Here is an 18,508-nt window from a genome sequence, read left to right on the forward strand (position 1 = left end):
AGTATTTAGGAGGTGTTTGGCCAACTCAAAATTAAAGCGTCCTTTAAATGAAGCGCTAGCAACATTTTGTGTTGTGATAAAAACTGTTCATGGCATGTGCAAATTTATCTTTACGTGACTTGTTTTTATTTTTGATTGCGGCTACTTCTGTTGCAAAATGACGATGCTATGTGGTAATTCCCAATGCTTTATGTAAGATACTGTCATAAAGCATAGTGTCAGTCAAAACCAGAATTTATTAATGCGAAATCGAATGACAGTCAAGACGAGAAAATTGCACCCTAAAGGACCGCTGCAAAAAAAAATATTTTAAACAGTTTGTAAGGGACAGAAGTGCCAAAAAAATAAATTTTGCGAAAAAACATTTCTTAGCAATATTGACTGCACGAGATTGATTTTTATTAATTCCTTGACGTCCCGGAATGGTAATACGCAATTTCCCACGCAATAAGATTGGCATAAACTTTCTACACCTCAACGCGATGGCCAAGGCAATCCACCTCTCCTCCCCGTACCCAAGAGAAAACAAGTGGAAAGGACGTGATTACCGACTAAATCTCGTCTCGCGCAATCACTAACTCTTTTAGCAGTGAAACATGAGATGTTTTTCTTTGTTTGTTGCATATTTAATATTGTTCACTTGTTACTATATTACCATCTTTATTTTATGCATGTGCCTCTCCCCCTCTCTAATGCTTTCGGGCCCTGCGGGTACTTTCAATAAATAAATAAATAAATAAATAAATAAACAAACAAATATTGCTCTAATTTTTTTTTTTTTGTTTAGTCGCTTAAAATTAATTTTTTGACACGCTTGTCCTAACCAGACTGTTTGAAAATGCTCAGAGTCCAGAGAAATGAAAATGCTCAGAGCCCTAAAGAAAAAAAAAAGCTATCAATAACAAGCATAAAAAAAAAGAAAACTTTTGAACGAAGATTACAAGAGCAGCTTTGAAGAATACAAAACACATTTCGAAGCCACGAGCACAAGTTATACAGGGCGAAACAAAACTCCGAAGTGAGGATCTCAAAAGCAGGAGTATTTTTAGAGAAAACACCTACACGCTGGGCTCTATAAACAAGCGCATCGTTACAGCGTTCAAGTTCAATTCCAATTTGGTGATTCCCGACCATGGTTGAAACTACAAACTGTGCCCCGGAGCCGACCAGCATCGGCCGAAACATAGAGGGCCGAAAGAGACTCGGAAGCCCGCAGAGAAAGTAAAAACATAAAATAATGCTTCACTAAACGCGCGCGTGCACGACTTCGCGGCACCGCTCAATTTCGTCGATACGTGCTCCTACAACGTTGCGTCGACTTTTTTTTCACCACGGGGATTGCATTATTGGTTTACTTTCGTTCGCCGCAAGCCTACCTCAACTAAAGCGGACTTGCCCAGGCGACTCTGATACGCCAGAAATGAATTGGCCATCGCCGCTTTCAAACCGTCCGCACTACGCGCAGAAACCCTTCGCTCCGCTCGGGGACACTTTAATATTGATCGTGAACAAGTTTATTTACGCATACCGGATATGACCATACCTTTCGCCTAAGAGAGTAAGCGCGGAACTTTACTCTCGAGGCGCGAACTGGCACCAGGCCTCATGCGAACCCCAACGGTTTCGTCAAGCTCGCATCGCCTTGGTCGCCGACCGATGCGATATCTGCGGAAAGACGCTTCCGATGAAGCGTCGCAAGGTTGGTCGATGAAAGAAACACAGGTACATTTCGATGAACTTAAGTGGCATTAAAACGCTGCTGCGTCGTCGAAACCATCTGCCGGTGTAACATCGTTTGTTTGATGAACTGATTGCCGCCGGGTCTAGTTTTGAAGTGCTAGGCCTCGTTTGCACGCTAACATGGACGAGTGCGCGCCCGACCGCGTCAGAGAGCGAGCGCCTATCGTACAGGGTAACCCTGCGACTTTATGAAGTACGTTCTGAAATGACTATAACATTTCTGCTGCTCTACAAGAAGCCAAAGCAATCAAAACTCACCGTCCAATTGGTCGCCACTCCGACTGCATCCGACGAGGCTTCTACCGCGCCGCCACAGGCCAACTGGGTCAGCCGTCACCTCCAGTTCAAACTCGGGCGCGCGCGCGGCAGTAGGAGAGTAGGTAGCCTCGTCTCCGGCGCCTCCGCGTCGCTCGGATTCCGTTCTCATGTTTTCGCGGCCGGAAACATTCACCAAATATACCCGTGTAGTCACAATTTCTAAATCCCGGGGCCAAAATCCTGTTTTGACAAGGCTTCTTTCCAAAATGGCTACACGAGTGAAGCTTCGTCCACTTCATCGAAGGCTTGCGGCAGCCATTGTTGACGAGGGGACTAAATTATTCGTTAGGGGATCAACTCCATCGGGAGCAATGAAATGCCCGCGGGACGAACTGCTCGAGTTACCGCTTCTGAATAGGGGGCGCTAGGGTCGCGGGGATGAAAGATGGCGATTGGTCCCTTTGCGCACCCTTTTTTTTAAGAGTGTAGGGTAGAATAGCTAAATGAAAATGCACCTCATACACAGTAAAGCCTCTGGCGGCTGCATTTTTTCTTCGCTCAGAACTTTGAAGAACGTTTGGAGACCAGCAGTTTATTACGGATCATCTTATTATTAATGCAAACGATATTTATTTGCTATTGCAACGTGCTTTTGCGGAATATCATCATTGGTATCTCATTAGAGGACGTCACCTCGCAAAAATATCTCAGAGTTCAGGTATCTAATAAATTATCATTACACACCCCCGTCACAAACATCATGGCTCATAACCAATGGTGTCTGCGCCTTTGGACGCTCACATAATGTCCCAAGACTCGTTTGCCCGAAAGTTGAATACGAATCAACAGTATGGCACCCGGACAAAGGTACTCTCATCGACACCATTGAATCCGTTAGAATCGATCAACTCTATTTATGCTGCCTTGCGATTTCCATCCCACCAGCTTTTCACTGATGCAAACTAATTTTAAACATCCATGATTATTATCCCAACAGATATTTTCGCATCTTTAAATTTTCGCAAAATATATATTTTATATTTTATTATTGTGAACCGAACTTGTTTAATGGCCTTCTTGCTGTAGTTACAGGTTGAACACCAAACCCCACCTTTATGCACACTAATTACAAAGGACGCTTTTGGAAATGGAGCCCGTAGGCGCTCTTGTGTCGTGCGCTCTCGTGTCGTACAGCTGTATTCAATAGGGGCAATGTATTCTTTATGTCGCCAATATTAAGATTTCTTTGGAATCCCACTGAATAAACTAGAAACTAGTTCCACTGCAGAAAAAATGAAACTTCAGTGATGTCCAATAATTGACACTTAGTTGCGTCATGTTGTACAATTTGAAGACCACTTTTAATAGAGCGTAATGGGATCTCTCCGTTGCCTAACATTATTCAGTTATTGGCACCCGTCGGATAAATAATATATCACTAAAAACGGAGTACTGATCAGCTTCCAACGTTGTCCAATATTTGACACTCATTGGCAACTCTTCGGATGAAGCGAACACATCATCTCAAAATGACTCTGAATGTTGTCCAGTAAGGGCAGCTATTGGCGTCACGTTGGATAAATAAGATACCACTTATTATAGTGTGCCAATGAGCCTCCCATTTTGCCTAATATTATACTTTGATTGGCAGTTCGCTGTATAAAATGAATACCATATCCAACCGAGTGTCATTGTGCTTTCACTGTCCTACTGAATTCGGCAGTCTTCAGCACACCGTTGAATAAATTGAAGACAAGTTGCTTTAGAGCGCCATTTGAGCTTCCAATGTTATCCAAGAGTGACCCGTCATTGCACCAAATCGGATAAATTGGCACCCAATCAGATAACTTGGATTCTAATTACGTCCAATGTTGGACACTCAGTGGAAACTCGTTAAGTAGAATGAATACACTTCAAGGAGGGCGCCAATAGTCCGCCAATGCTGCCCAATATTGGGCAGTCATAGGTACCCCGTTGGATGAATTCGAAGCCAGTTTCAGTGGAATGTCTATATGTTTTCAATGTTTCAAATGTTGGCCTGTCACTGGCCCCCGATTTGATAAATTGAAAGTAGATTGCATTAGTCTTAAGAAATTGAAACATGTTTTATGTTTTGAAAAAAAAGACAGGAAGATTCATAATTTTTTTTCAGAAAAGCTTTCTCAAGATTCATATTCGTGAACTTAAATCTGTCTGAATTACATTGATATCCACAGAAAGGTAAAACTTTGTTATTTCATTTTTAACAGATACACAAGGGCGTGTGAAAATTAAAACTTGTTGCGTACAATTCAACAATTGAAGGTTTAAAAAATGTAGGGAATTCGAACCCCAAGAATAAATTGGATACCTCTTCACATGGAATGCTTATGCGCTTCAGACATTGGCCAATAAAGGACCATTTTGCTACGCCACTATATACATTGGATACAAATTTGTTAAAGGTTTCTATTATTGGATGCTTTGGAGTCATATGCAATCATTTTATAAACTGCATAACATTTTCAAAATTGTTTTTTTTGAAATCTCGCTGGTTATCAAGGAGCCGTTTGCATCCAATTTGCTAAACTAGATCCCATATTCAATAAGCTATTAAATTATATATTTATTTGTACAAAATTGGTAATTCACTGTATGGTTTCTGTTACGAAAATTGCCTATCTGGACTTATATAAAAACTAATATGGTTAAATAAAGTTTGGGCATGTCTTGCCTTATAAAGCACATCAATTTATATACGTCTATCTGGCCAGATGCCCGATTCTTTATATCTAGGTCTCTCAAATAGGGGCATATCCGCCACCGATATAAGGCCAGATATTAGAGAGTATTAGCGTACCGCCTACCGGGCGACCGGGGGGTTACCGCGACCGTCACTGCAGAACTGCGCATGCGCCAATTATGCCACGCTACTCGGTTTACCGCGTTTACCGCCAGTGGCGACTGCCGGGCATCGGCTCCGACGGCCGGCGTAGACTAATCACTTACTGTTTTGGAATGGCGGGGGAGGCGTCTAGAAACAATCGTCGCACCACATAACATGGGAAAGGGCAAGTGAAGCGGCTCTGGTTGGCCTATAAAGGCTTTCGCCTGCCCGAGGTCCATAGCAAAAATCCGGGCTTCCATGGCCGCCGGACACGCCGGTTGAATAGATGGATGGTAACTGCTATGCCCCTTGTTTCGGGCGGCAACCTGAGCCACCTAGCCGACATTAGAGACTGGTGCTGATGGCAATGGAGCTGCGAATGCAAACAAGCAGCGTACAGGATGATGCTGTTTGCTTGCATTCGTGGGAGAACGGTGGCCGAGTGGGCTAACGCACCACAGCTCGGAGCACGTGCGAGCGAAAGCTCGCGCTGCAGAACTCAGAGCACTGGGTTCAAATCCCCGTATCCAACAGCTTAGCTGACAAATTAAGTTACTTGGTCGTATACCAAGGAAGTCCCACTATAACTACTCGTAATGAGGAAAATATTTTTTAAAAGTGGCTTTTTATGCGGCATTTGTCCAAATAAATGTACCGCTTTAAAAACGAACCACGCTGGTATTCACTATCATCATCATGACTTTTTCCAGCCGTTGGAGAAAGAAGAAACTTCCATAGGCGCGGTCAGGCGCGGTTACGGTATGCTAAAACGTTCTTTACCCGCTACGTTCTCGGTCCGGTACCGGCTCGATGGTCGCGGTCGCGGTAACCCCGGCGGTCGCCCGGTACGCGGTAAGCTAAAACTCTCTATTTCCACGAGCGCGGATGACTAAGTAGGCAGCGCCCCCTTGGCCCAGCGGTTATCGCGCTTGTCTTCCGCGCAGAAGGCCAGGGTTCGATTCCTGGCTGCAGCTAGTCATTTTTGTTGACGCTGTGATGAAATGTTCTGGTAAACTCGCAAACCGTCTTGCTGTCTCGAGGTTAGAAAGTTCAACCCACCGAACATTCTCTTTGAATGTTCCAGTACCCCACGCGTGTATAAAAGGGGCTCCGCGTGGAAAGCGGGAGTCAGTCTCGCACCAGCGTTTGATCCAGCTCTAACGCCGCCATCGACGCCCCCGACGCTCAATTGCTATCTTCTGTTTCCTTTTTATTTTTGGGCACAAGTTCGCCCCATTAAATGCTAGTTTCCCCCAGTTATTCTTGGTATCCACACCTGTTCCTTCGTGACATTCTGTTCAGGTGCGGGGTATTGCATGTTTGTGCAGCTTACCCCTCCAAGGGCCCGCAGCGCAAGCCCGGCCTTGAATCCACGAGAGAGACCAGTGGAAGAACCCGAGATCCGATCAAGCTGCCGTCACCGGGGCGACACTCCGGAGTGCGGAGTTCTGCCGGACCCTCAGCGAAAAAAGTCAGCAAATCCAGCGATGACCGCTTCGTGGGATATCTACGCCACCGAGTTGAAGAGGACCTTCACGAACAAACAGCGGCGACAGAAGGCAGAGAACCTGTTCCAGACGCTGACACAAGCCCGCAACGAAATCGTGACCAGCTTCGTGGAAGACGTCCTACGACTGTGTACACACGCCGACCCACCAGCCACGGAGGAGAAGTTGCGTTTCCTTATGAGGGGCATCAACAGCGAAATCTTCGGTGGCCTTGTCCGCAGCCCCCCGGTGACGGTTGACGGCTTCGTGGCCAAGGCGACCAACATCGAGTGAGCGCTGTAGGCCAGAGCTGTCCACTACCAACGACTCGTCGGTGTGTCAACGATTTCGGCTGTCTCACCACCTTGCTCCTATGTCGATGGTGTCGGCATCGAACGCCTGCGGGAGATCATCCGCCACGTCGTCCGGGATGAGCGCAAGGAGTAACTGCAAGCTCCTAACCACCCGGCTTCGCTCTCAATTGCCGAGGTAGTTCTAGAGGAAGTACAGCGAGCTCTCCAGCCGGAAACTGCCATCATCGTTCCAGCTCTCAAAGAACCGGCGCTGAGCTACGCCGCAATGACCCGACGACCAACGCCCGTTGCGCCGCAGCCACGACATGAGCCTTTAGCACCGTGGCAACCGCCGTACGGCCACCCTGCGTCGAGGAAGAGGGACGTCTGGAGGACAGCCGACCAACGCCCGCTGTATTACCACCGCGGGGAAGTTGACCATGTGTTCCGGCGATGCCCATACCGGCAGATCGGGCTTCGCGGGTTCGCGCCGGATGCCCCACGCCCAAGGAGCGGAGAACGACCGCGACAAATCGAAGGATATCTGGTCGTGCACAATCTTCAGCGCTCGCCTCCCTCTCGAGGGTACCGGTCGCCCTCACCACGACGCCCAGCTTCACGGATGCATAGGCTCCGCCGTGAAAGCCTGTCTCCCCTCGCCCCTTGTCGGGGAAACTAAGCGCGGCAACCGCTGGAGGTGTTGTTGCCGAGCATAACTGACGCAAACATCCTCCCCGAAGGTCGGAGGGCCTAACTCTAACGACTCCGCACGTAAAAACGACGCTCCTGCGACGGTAAAGAATAGCCTAAACGTCGTTATCGACGGCCACGACGCGACGGCTCTCTTCGACACCGGAGCAGACTTCTCCGTCCTGTGTGGGAGGCTCTCCATAGGCCTTCGGAAAGTGACGACGCCATGGGATGGCCCACAGATACGAACGGCCGGTGGGCACCTCATCACACCAGTCGGTAGGTAGACCGCTCGCGTCTAGATTCACGGTGAGACATTCCCGGTGAAGTACGTTGTTCTACGAGACTGTGCAAGAGACGCTATACTCGACATGGACTTTCTCTGCGCATATGGCGCCGTCATCGACCTGAAAGCCAACGAGCTGACACTGCGGAAACTTGTTATGACGTCCGAGGATCAGGAAACAACGTCGGCTGCCTCACCTGCAGTGCGTGTACTCTTCGAGCGCGTGAACTTGCAACGGCGCTCGGGTGTGCTGGCGCTCGTTGGAACCGAAACAGTTTTGTGCGAAGACTCGCTGCTTGAGGGTAATGTTCAACTGCTCCCAGGCAGAGGGATCGGTGTTGTCAGAGGCATAACAGAGCTATAAGATGGACGCACCGCTGTCCTAGTAATGAACTTCCTATAAGAGGAAAGGCACTTATAAAAGGTACCACCGTGGGACACGACGAGGGGATCCAAGACACAGCCGCAATCGCCGGAATCTCTGAAGACTCGCCTTCGTCGCAACGTGAGAGAGCCTCGTCCTCAGAGCTCGACATTGACCCAACCTTCCCCCTTCGCCACCGACGAATGCTGACTGACCTCCGTGCCGAGTTCAAGGAGTGCTTCGCCACGTCCTCAAAGGTGCGCTAGACGGCGGTGGCGAAGCATCGAATTGTTACTGATGACAACGCACTCCCTGTGCATCGGACACCGTACCGACTTTCCGTGAAACAAAGGGAACTCATCCAAAAGCAAGTATAAGAAATCCTTGAGTACGACACCGTCCAGCCCTCAAACAGTCCGTGGGCTTCCCCATTAGCCCTAATGAAGAAGAACGACGGAACCCTGAGGTTCTGCGTGGACTATCGCCGGCTCAACGCAGTAACAAAAAAGAGACGTCCATCCGCTGCCCCGTATTGATGACACCCTGTATCGGCTGCGCCACGCCCGATACTTTGCGTCGATGGGCTTGAAAAGCGGGTACTGGGATATTGAGGTCGACGAACGAGATCGTCAGAAGACGGCCTTCGTCACGGCGGACGCACTGAATGAATTTAAGGTATTGCCGTTTGGGCTGTGCACGGCGCCGGCAACTTTACAGCGGGTTATGAACACCGTCCTTTCCAGCTTGAAATGGAGAGCTATATCTTCTACCTTGACGACGTTGTGATGTTTGCAAGTGAATTCGACGAGCACCTGAGAAGACGGCCATCCGTGCTGCTGGCTATCAAGACTGCTTGGCTGACACTCAAGCAATCGAAGTGTCGGTTCGACTATGGTGAGCTGTAATTCTTGCACACGTCGTGAGTTCTCGGAGAGTAAGTCCTGATCCTGCGAAGACGCCCGCTAGAAGGCTGTTCGAAGATTCCTTGGGCTGTGCTCCTACTACAGACGATTCGTTCATGACTTTTCACAGATCTCTGCACCGCTGACGGATCTGACGAAGGGCGACGTGCAGTTCCAGTTGAGAGAGAACCAAGAACAAGCGTTCGACGAGCTCAAGCGAAGGCTCCATCGCCCCCTATCCTCGCGCACTTTGATCAGTCGGCGGAGACGAAAATCCACATGGACGCCAGCAATAGCGGTATCGGTGTGGTAGTCGTTCACCGACCAGAAGGAGTAGAGAGAGTAATCGCCTACGCAAGCCGGGCACTGCCCAAGGCAGAACCGGCTTGAGGGTGAGTCCAGCGGAGTTCAGGAGACAACCGCCTTACATTATTCAAGCCGGTGCATGGAAGAAAAGTGACGACCATGCTGGTCGCGATGCTGCCCCATGAGCCAGGAGATGATAGATGCGACGATGCCCATGCTCTCAGTCAGAGAGCAGAAGAGTCACTACAACTAGCCAGCCTTCGAATCCACGATGAACAGCGTGTCGACGCTCGCCGGCACAATCTTCGTCGCCGTGCCGTCCACTTCCAGCCCGGTGACAGAGTGTGGGTGTGGAAGTAGAGTCGTCGCCGCGCTCTCAGCGAAAAACTTATAAAGCGCTATTTTGGGCCTTACAAGATCATCGGACGCCTCGGAGATCAGAACTACGAAGCTCTTCCCGACGGACACGACCATCATCAAGACGTCATCCACGACCCGAGGTGGTGTACCTCGTCCGGCTGAAGCCGTGTTACGAACGATAAAACTTTTGGCTCTCGTCGACGAGTGAACTGTGAACTGTTAACTGTTAACATGAGCTGTGGCTCGCAATTCATCTCTCCTTTTATTGTGGATTTTTTTTTCGTTTTGTGCTGCATGGGGATAATGCACTTCTTTAACGGGGAAAATAGTGCCGTGAGCGCAGCTGACCAAGTAGGCAGCGCGCCCTTGGCCTAATGGATATCACGTTTGTCTTCCGCGCCGAAGGCCAGGGTTTGATTCCTGGTTGCGGCTACACATTTTTGTTGACGCTGTGATGTGATGTTTTGATAAATTCGCAAACCGTCTTGCTGATACAAGGTTAGAAAATTCTACACAAAAAAACGTTTTACGCTGAGTGCTCTAGAACCTCACGCGTGTGCAAAAGGGGCTCCGCGTGGGAAGCCAGTCCGTTTCGCACCAGCGTTCAATCCCGCTGTTACGCCGCCATCAACGCCCGCGACACAATGTTGTTACCTTGTTTCCTTTTTATTTTTGGGCACAAGTTAGCCCCCATAAACGTTTCGATTCCCCCAGTTATTCTTGGGTTCATCGCCTGTTCCTTCGTGACAATATATCCAATCAAATAAGGGAACCTTTATATATAATGTTATTTTCTACAAATATCTAACAAAAGCGACATCTCATATGTGTAATAAAACTAGCAACTGGATTTTCCGCTTGCACCAACTTTTATGACTTTTTACATGAGCTGCGCTGTACGCCACTCCTGATTTCGCGCAACTTAATTCCCAGAGAAATCAGGATTATCGACAGTCACGTAACGAATGTCGATGAAACTTAATGTCGACACAACTTGTGCTCATGAAACATGCATCCACGGGAAGTTGGCCATGAAACGTGTTATCCCGAAACTCAAGGAGAATAAAAACGTCAGTATTCTACGTGCAGTTGCGACATAATTTCAAACGGCCAATGGCAAGTGACTACTGGTGGAATTTCAGAGAACATATTCTCCCGGCTGCAAAGAGATAGACACGGTTTAATTCTAGAGGTAATCTGGAAAAGTACCTGAAGGTAAACGATCAAGTGTCGCGAAGTAGGTCGCAGCGCACTGACGTTCACGGTACGGAACTTGAAAGGTGTAATCCCAGATATATGTTGACAGGGGCATGACAACGACTCAAACACAAGAACGAGAAGGAAGGCGTCCGTGAAGATTCAACACGATGCAGCACAAGCTGTCACTTGTAAACCGAACACTAAACACGTCACAAAAAATTCTTGGGCTTTTTTGAAGAAATCGCTTGTTGCAGATATACGGGTAGAACTTTTCGAATTTACTGCAGAAGCAGAATCCGCAGTAGCCACGCATGGCGCAACACATGCCAAATTAGGTCTGGCAGCAGGCATTCCGAGATTGCCAACGGCTAACGCGTCATCCGTCACATCACGCGACCACGCTTCTGCCATTTCCCGCGCACAGAGAGCAGAGTCGAGCGATAAAAATTCTACGGCTGATTGGTTCGGCAAAGGCCACGATCTACCACGCTTTCAGCTTAAAGGAGAGAGAGAAAAAGAGAGAAGGAAAAGCCAAAACGGGAGTGCACACACAAAAGGCTTATCTTCTGGGGCATCCTAACCAGGGCATGGTCCTTATCCCAACAATGACCATATAGACAAGATTTGACACTTGTACCCAAGGTAGATAATGCAGTGAATGCTATGTGTGGCCTTGGGCTTGCGGCAGGTGCTGAGTTCTGCCACACCACCAGCTTTTAGATTGTAGGCATGTGACCCTAACCGGAGGCACAATTGGCCTAAAACACGCATGGCGCCTACCCTGCTGTCAATACCGAGTGAACAGGACAGCTCTATGAAGTTTAGCTTTTGAACTTCCAAAACTGCTGTACAGCCCAAAATATAATTTCAAATGAAAATCTAAGCACTTTTTTTTGTGCACGATGTCTACAGATATATATATAAATAAATAAATAAATAAATAAATAAATATATATATATATACATATATATATGGTCACGGGTGGTGACCAAAACAATAAATAAACAGGAACAAATAAACGTTTAATGTGGGAAACGTGTCAAAAATAAAAGGGTACAAAAGATAATAACAGAGTGTCGCGCGCGTCGAAGTCGGGGTAACAGCAGACTCGAACACTGGGGTGAGACTCGTTCCGCTCGCCTTCCGGAATCCCTTATGTACCCTCGTGGGTTTCTGAACCGTTCGGCGTAGAAGGTTCGGCGCATAGAACATTTTAACCTCAAATCAGCAATACGGTGCTTGAATTCACCAGAACATCACATTACAGTGTCAACAAAAATGTGTAGCCGAGGCCAGGAATCGAACCCTGGCCTTCTGCGTGGAAGGCAAGCGCGATAACCGTTAGGCCACGCGCGCGCTGCCTACTTGGCTAGCTGCGCGCGCGGCATTACTTCCCCTTTAAAAAGTGCATCGTCCCGATGCAACCCCAAAACAAAAAAGAGCAAATAAAAAGAACGGTAAACTAAAGAGTCATTTGGAACACATAAGGTCCAAAGTCCTATCGAGCGCAGTACGGCTTCAGTCACACGACTTGGACGACTTCCGGTCGTGGAGGGCGGCGTGACGAAGTCCGTGTTCCGTCGGGCATCACCTCGTAGTTTATATCCCCGAGTCGACGAAGTACGTTGTATGGTCCAAAGTACCGTTTCAGCAGTTTCTCACTGAGGCCACGGCGACGGATGGGCGTCCACACCCCTACCCTGTCTCAGGGCTGGAAGTGGAGGTCCCTGCGACGAAGGTTCTAGCGGCCGGCGTCGACGCGTTGTTCATCTTGAATAATGAGTCGGGCGAGCAGGCGGACTTCTTCGGCGCGTTGGGCAACCGCCTGGGCGTCGTTGCTCTCGTTGTCAGATGGCTCATGGGGCAGCATTGCGTCCAGTATGGTCGTTACCTTCCGACCATGTGCAAGCAGGAAAGGGGTGAATCCAGCGGTCTCCTGAACCGCCGTATTGTAGGCGAACGTGACGTAGGGCAACACCTCGTCCCACGTCATGCGCTCTACGTCGACGTACATAGAGATAATATCGGCTATTGTCTTGTTGAGTCGTTCGGTCAGCCCGTTGGTCTGCGGGTGGTATGCAGTGGTACGACGATGGCTGGTGTGACTGAGCCGGAAAATGTCTTGGGTCACCTGTGCCACGAACGATGATCCGCGATCTGTAATCAGAACTTCGGGAGCGCCGTGGCGGAGGACAATGGACTCGAGGAAAAACTTGGCGACTTCAACCGCAGTCCCCGAAGGAAGGGCTTTAGTTTCTGCGTACCGCGTGAGATAGCCTGTGGCGACGATTATCCAACGGTTTACCAGGGTCGACGGTGGAAAAGGACCAAGTAGATCCAATCCGATCTGCTGGAACGGTGCAGTTGGCGGAGGAATTGGCTGCAGGAGACCTGCCGGCTTCGTCGGCGGTTTCTTGCGTCGCCGGTACTCGTGGCAGGATCGGGTGTAGAGGTGGACGGTTTTGGGAAGCTTGGGCCAGTAATACTTTTCACAAATACGGGCCACTGCCCGGCTGTATCCAAAGTGTCCGGACGTCGGGTCGTCATAACATGCTTGAAAGATCTCCCCTCGAAGTTCGGTCGGGATTACCAGTACCTACGGCAAGTTGTTGTCCCCGAAGTTCTCTTTGTAGAGTACACCTTGTCGAATGGCGAAGGTCGGCAGGGTTCGTGAGAAAACTCGGGGCACGGTATTGCCACGCCCTTCCAAGTGCTCGATTAAGGCGCGCAGCTCCGGATCGTCTCGTTGACGTCGTTCCATGTCATCAGTGTTCAGTGCCCATAGAAAGCACTCGTCATCATCGTCGTCGCTGCTGCCGGAAGGTGTTTCGACACGGGCCCTGGACAGGCAGTCAGCGTCGCCGTGCTTGCGTCCTGACTTGTAAACCACAGTCATGATGAACTCTTGTAGCCGGAGGCTCCATCGAGCGAGGCGTCCTGACGGGTCCTTGAGGTTCGCAAGCCAGCCGAGCGAGTGGTGGTGCGGCACTACGCGGAACAGGCTTCCCCACAAGCACGGACGAAACTTCGTGATTGCCCAGACGCCCGCAAGGCATTCTTTCTCAGTCGTAGAGTAATTTCTCTCTGCCTTGGACAGTGTCCGACTTGCGTAGGCGATGACTCGCTCGGTGCCTTCTTGTACTTGAACCAGTACCGCACCAGGTCCTGCGTTACTTGCGTCAGTGTGAATCTCGGTGTCCGCATCCTGATCGAAATGTCCAAGAACCGGAGGCGACTGGAGTCGTCGCATCAGCTCGTCGAATGCCTGCTGCTGTTCCTCGGCGCATTGGAACCTCTCGGCGTCCTTCGTAAGGTTTGTGAGCGGTGCGGAAATCTTTGCGAAGTCCCGAACGAAGCGACGATAGTAGGCACCAAGTCCACAGAATCTTCGCACGGCCTATTTGCCTGTCGGCACTGGAAATGACGCGATGGCGCGAGTCTTCTCAGGGTCTGGGCGAACGCCTTCGTTACTAACCACGTGACCTAGAAACTTCAGTTTGTCATAGGCGAACCGACACTTTGACGGCTTGAGGGTGAGTCCAGCGGATCGTACGGCTTTAAGAACAGCTCGGAGTCGTCGCAAGTGCTTGTCGAAGTCGCTGGAAAACACTACGACGTCATCGAGGTAGACCAGACAGCTCTGCCACTTCAGTCCTGCCAGTACGGTGTCCATAACACGCTGGAAAGTTGCTGGCGCCGTGCATAGTCCGAAGGGCTTTACCTTGAACTCGTACAGCCCATCCGCCATGACGAAAGGTGTCTTCTCTCGGTCCTGTTCGTCGATTTCGATCTGCTAGTAGCCGCTCTTCAGGTCCATCGATGAGAAGTATCGAGAGTGGCGCAGCCGGTCTATCGTGTCGTCGATGCGGGGGAGTGGGTAGACGTCTTTCTTCGTCACCGCGTTCAGCTGACGGTAGTCCACGCAGAACCGAAGCGTTCCGTCTTTCTTCTTAACCAGTACGACTGGAGAGGCCCAAGGACTGCTTGAGGGCTGGATTATGTCGTCGTTCAGCATCTCTTGGACTTGCTCCTGGATCACCTCCCTTTCTTGAACGGAGACTCTGAACGGCGATCGATGCACAGGGCGCGCGTAGTCCTCGGTAACGATTCGGTTCTTCGCAACGGCAGTTTGGCGCACCTTCGACGACGTTACAAAGCAGTCGTGGTATTCGGTGAGGAGGTCATTCAGCTGCGGTCGTTTTATGTCCGGAAGCTTAGGCTCAATGTCGAGCTGCGCTGGCGGCGTAAAGTCTTGCTGAGCGGGCGATGATTCTTCAGCAATCGCGTTGACTTCGGCGGAATTTCGGAGTTCCTCGACATGGCCTCAGCTGCACCTTTAGTGAGGTGTTGCGTTTCTTGTGGGAAATTCGTCACGAGGATCACAGTGCGCCCATACTGAAGTTCAGCTACTCCTCTTGCCACGCCTATTCCTCGTCCCAGGAGCAACTGGAGGTTACCTTCCAGAAGAACTTCGCCACGGGTAGCTGCATCGGTCACGACGGGTACGACAACACTTGATCGCGGCGGCAGATTCACGCGGTCGGCAGCGACTCGGACGGCGGCTGGCGCAGTTTGGAGTTTCTCTGAAGGCGGAACAGGTGTCCGCAGCGTCAATCTGTTTTCTCCAAGGTCGATGACTGCGCCGTATTCACACAAAAAGTGCATGCCGAGAATGACGTCTCTGGAACACTCTTGTAGAATGACGAACTTCACAGGACACGTCTCGCCGTGAATATCGACGCGAGCGGTGCAGCTTCCGACAGACGTGATGACGTGTCCTCCGGCGGATCGTATCTGCGGTCCATCCCACGGCGTCGTGACTTTTCAAAGGTGGCGAGAGAGCCTCCCACTCAATACTGAGTAGTCTACCCCGGTGTCCACGAGTGCCGATGCGTCGAGGCCGTCGATAACAACGTTTAGGCTGTTGGACACCGTTGCAGGGGCATCGGTACGATGCGGGGCGTCAGGAGAGTGGGAGCGCTCCGGCGTTCTTGGAGACTGTTTAGTTCCGTCGTTTTCGGCAGCGTCACCTCCAGGCATTGCCGCACTCAGTTTTCCCGGCGACGCAGGGGAAACAGGCTCTCTCGGCGGGGTCGTGGCGCTGGGGGCGCTGAACGTCGTGGCGATGGGAAGCGGGCCTCACGACGGAGACACGGCACTGGGGAGGGCGAGCGTCGGAGGTACTCAACGATGTCGTGAGGGCGTTCTCGTACCTTGGGCGCGGGTCGTTCGGGTGGAACCGGCGCAACCCCAGTTGTCTGTAGGTGCATCGACGGTAAATATGGCCGGCTTCCCCGCAGTGATAGCACAAAAAACGTCGATCGGTTGTCCTCCAGACGTCTGTCTTCCTCGGCGCCGGTTGCTCTGGGCGAACCTGCGCCTGATCTTCCTGTCGTCGGGGCTACTGCGGCGCTGGAGCGTCTTTTCGGGGTGGCGCCGTGGCTTGGCGGGGAGTTTGCGGCGGGCGCCGGAACATGGCGGCGTAGCTTAAAGGGGCCCTCTAACGGTATTTGAGCGTCGACTTTTTTTTGCAATTTCTACACGCTAGTGGTCCCGGAAGCCCAGTGGACAACAGCGCATCATATTTTAATTTGAGAACTCGGAAACACCTCCTCCGACGGCGGCGCCGCGAGGTGTCGAATGCGCGCGCATAACGGCGCTCCCTTTCACTATACGTCACATTCTCTGGGCTTCGTGATTGGCGAGAGCCGTGCCAGGAATTTTGAAGCGAAATAAAGTATATCACACGTTAACCGTCGTTATTTTTCTAACAGGTCATTTTTATAGAGCTACTAAAGTTGCAAAGTAAAGTTCAAAAAGGGCGAAAACAACGCCTTGTCGCTCATGCGCGCCTCCCAGCGGCGTCCGCGACGTACCATCGCGAGCAGACGACAAGTGATCCGTGCAGACAACGCGCATCCCCAGGCAGCAGATAAACGTGAAGAAAACGTCGAAAGAACGTCGAAGACGTCTGTGACGTGACGTCGTACTACGTCGAAGGTCCGAACGTTAGCTTCCTTCGACGTCGATGAAACATTTAAATGTCCGCGAGAAAAGGTGCACAGAAGGTTGAGAAAACGTTCCCAATGACGTTTGTCACACGTCACATCCATGTCTCAGTGGGCCGTTGCGTCCTCCCTCGACGTTTATGATACGTGTGTTTACGACACCCCGACTACCAACGACGTTCATAGAACGTCGAGAAACCATTCCTAATTACGTTCCCTAGGCGACGTGGAGAAGACGTTGCCCCCCCCCCCCCCCCACACACACACACTAAAAAAAGAATGTACTTTTTGAGTATTATTGCGAAGGCAAGTTGGTCTCATGCAAGTACGAAGGAAGTAACTAAAACACAGGTTTGGTACGAACTGTATATTTTAGCATTTTCAGACACGAGATGCAATACAGAGCCCGGCCAAAAGACGTCCCTGGATGTGGCAGCCAGGGGTATATAAAACAAACAAATTCACGTAAAGAAATGAACAAGGGACGATGTCGCGCTGCCCGGAATGTTCCACCGCTTACCTTGTTCAGCTTCTGATTAATCCGCTGACGCGCGTGCTTTACCCACCCCATCGCGCATAGCTGGTACTCTCGCTGCGTGCACGGGAATGGTTTCAGAAGTGGGATCCCGTCCACTGGGCGTTCTTGACTGGGATCGTCGGAGGCGTTTGAAGGGCCTTGATCGGAGACTGGCCTTGCCCATTATCTGCACTGCACCTTCCTTTCTGGGGGGCGTCATTCATATCCTCACAGGCCCCTTCATCCGAGCAGTAATGCGATTCAACATGTGAAGCGTCATGGCCTTGCGAAAGGTCCGCGAGCCGTGACTGAACACGACGGCGTTCTTGGCGATCACGGGCATTTTCATTGGGGTGACTTGAGCGACTCAGTCTGGGCCAGGGTGTCGAACCGCAACCGAACCGAACCGAAAACCGGAACAGAACCGTTATTTTTAGCCGAACCGGAACTGAACCGACCCTAAATCTTCGCCGCCATCTTGGAACTGAACCGGAACCGAACCGAAAAAAAATATAACGGTAACCGGTTGAAAACGGTTCAAGGCAATATTTTTTTTCTTTTTTCTTAGTATCACAAAAAATGGAGCATATGGGAATAAAAAATTGGCGGCTGTATTTCTATCTATGAATCAAATCGTCATATATTCAGAATTGAAAAGTATGGTAAGTTGTGGGTTTTTATGGCACTATGATTAACCATGTGTCACGTTGTCACGTGACGCCATGGTGTCAATTCATGTTGTCATGTGACCTTGTGACGTCACGTGACTCAGTGCGTCAACTCGATTTTATTTGAGGAAGTCATTAGATGTATTAACATTGTTGACAGCATGACGTAACATGACATTACGATTTTGCACCGAGAGTCACGTGACACCGTGACGTAAGCGATTTTCATAACCCCTAGTCGAGTGCTCGGGTTCATGACAATCAGCACCACCAAACATTTGGGTAACGGCTCATGTCAATTACATATGATAATAGCCCAACTCTAACAATATCCGTAGCTCAGCTCAAGCTTTTGCTTTCCAAACCCTAGCCGCCTAGAGCATGACTGTGATGAACACTGGCGGTATCATATCACGTGGCCGCTTGTTTAAATTTTGAGTTGAGGAGATATCGACAGCTGTCTATTTCCTTTATTTTTTTCTGCTTCTGCTATTAGGAGAAAACTAATGGATGTTTCCGCAAGCTATCAACGTTAGGGGTTATTTCTTAACACTATTTATTG

This window comes from Ixodes scapularis, unplaced genomic scaffold (assembly GCF_016920785.2).
Source record: "Ixodes scapularis isolate PalLabHiFi unplaced genomic scaffold, ASM1692078v2 PGA_scaffold4__175_contigs__length_147842914, whole genome shotgun sequence".
NCBI lineage: Eukaryota > Metazoa > Arthropoda > Arachnida > Ixodida > Ixodidae > Ixodes > Ixodes scapularis.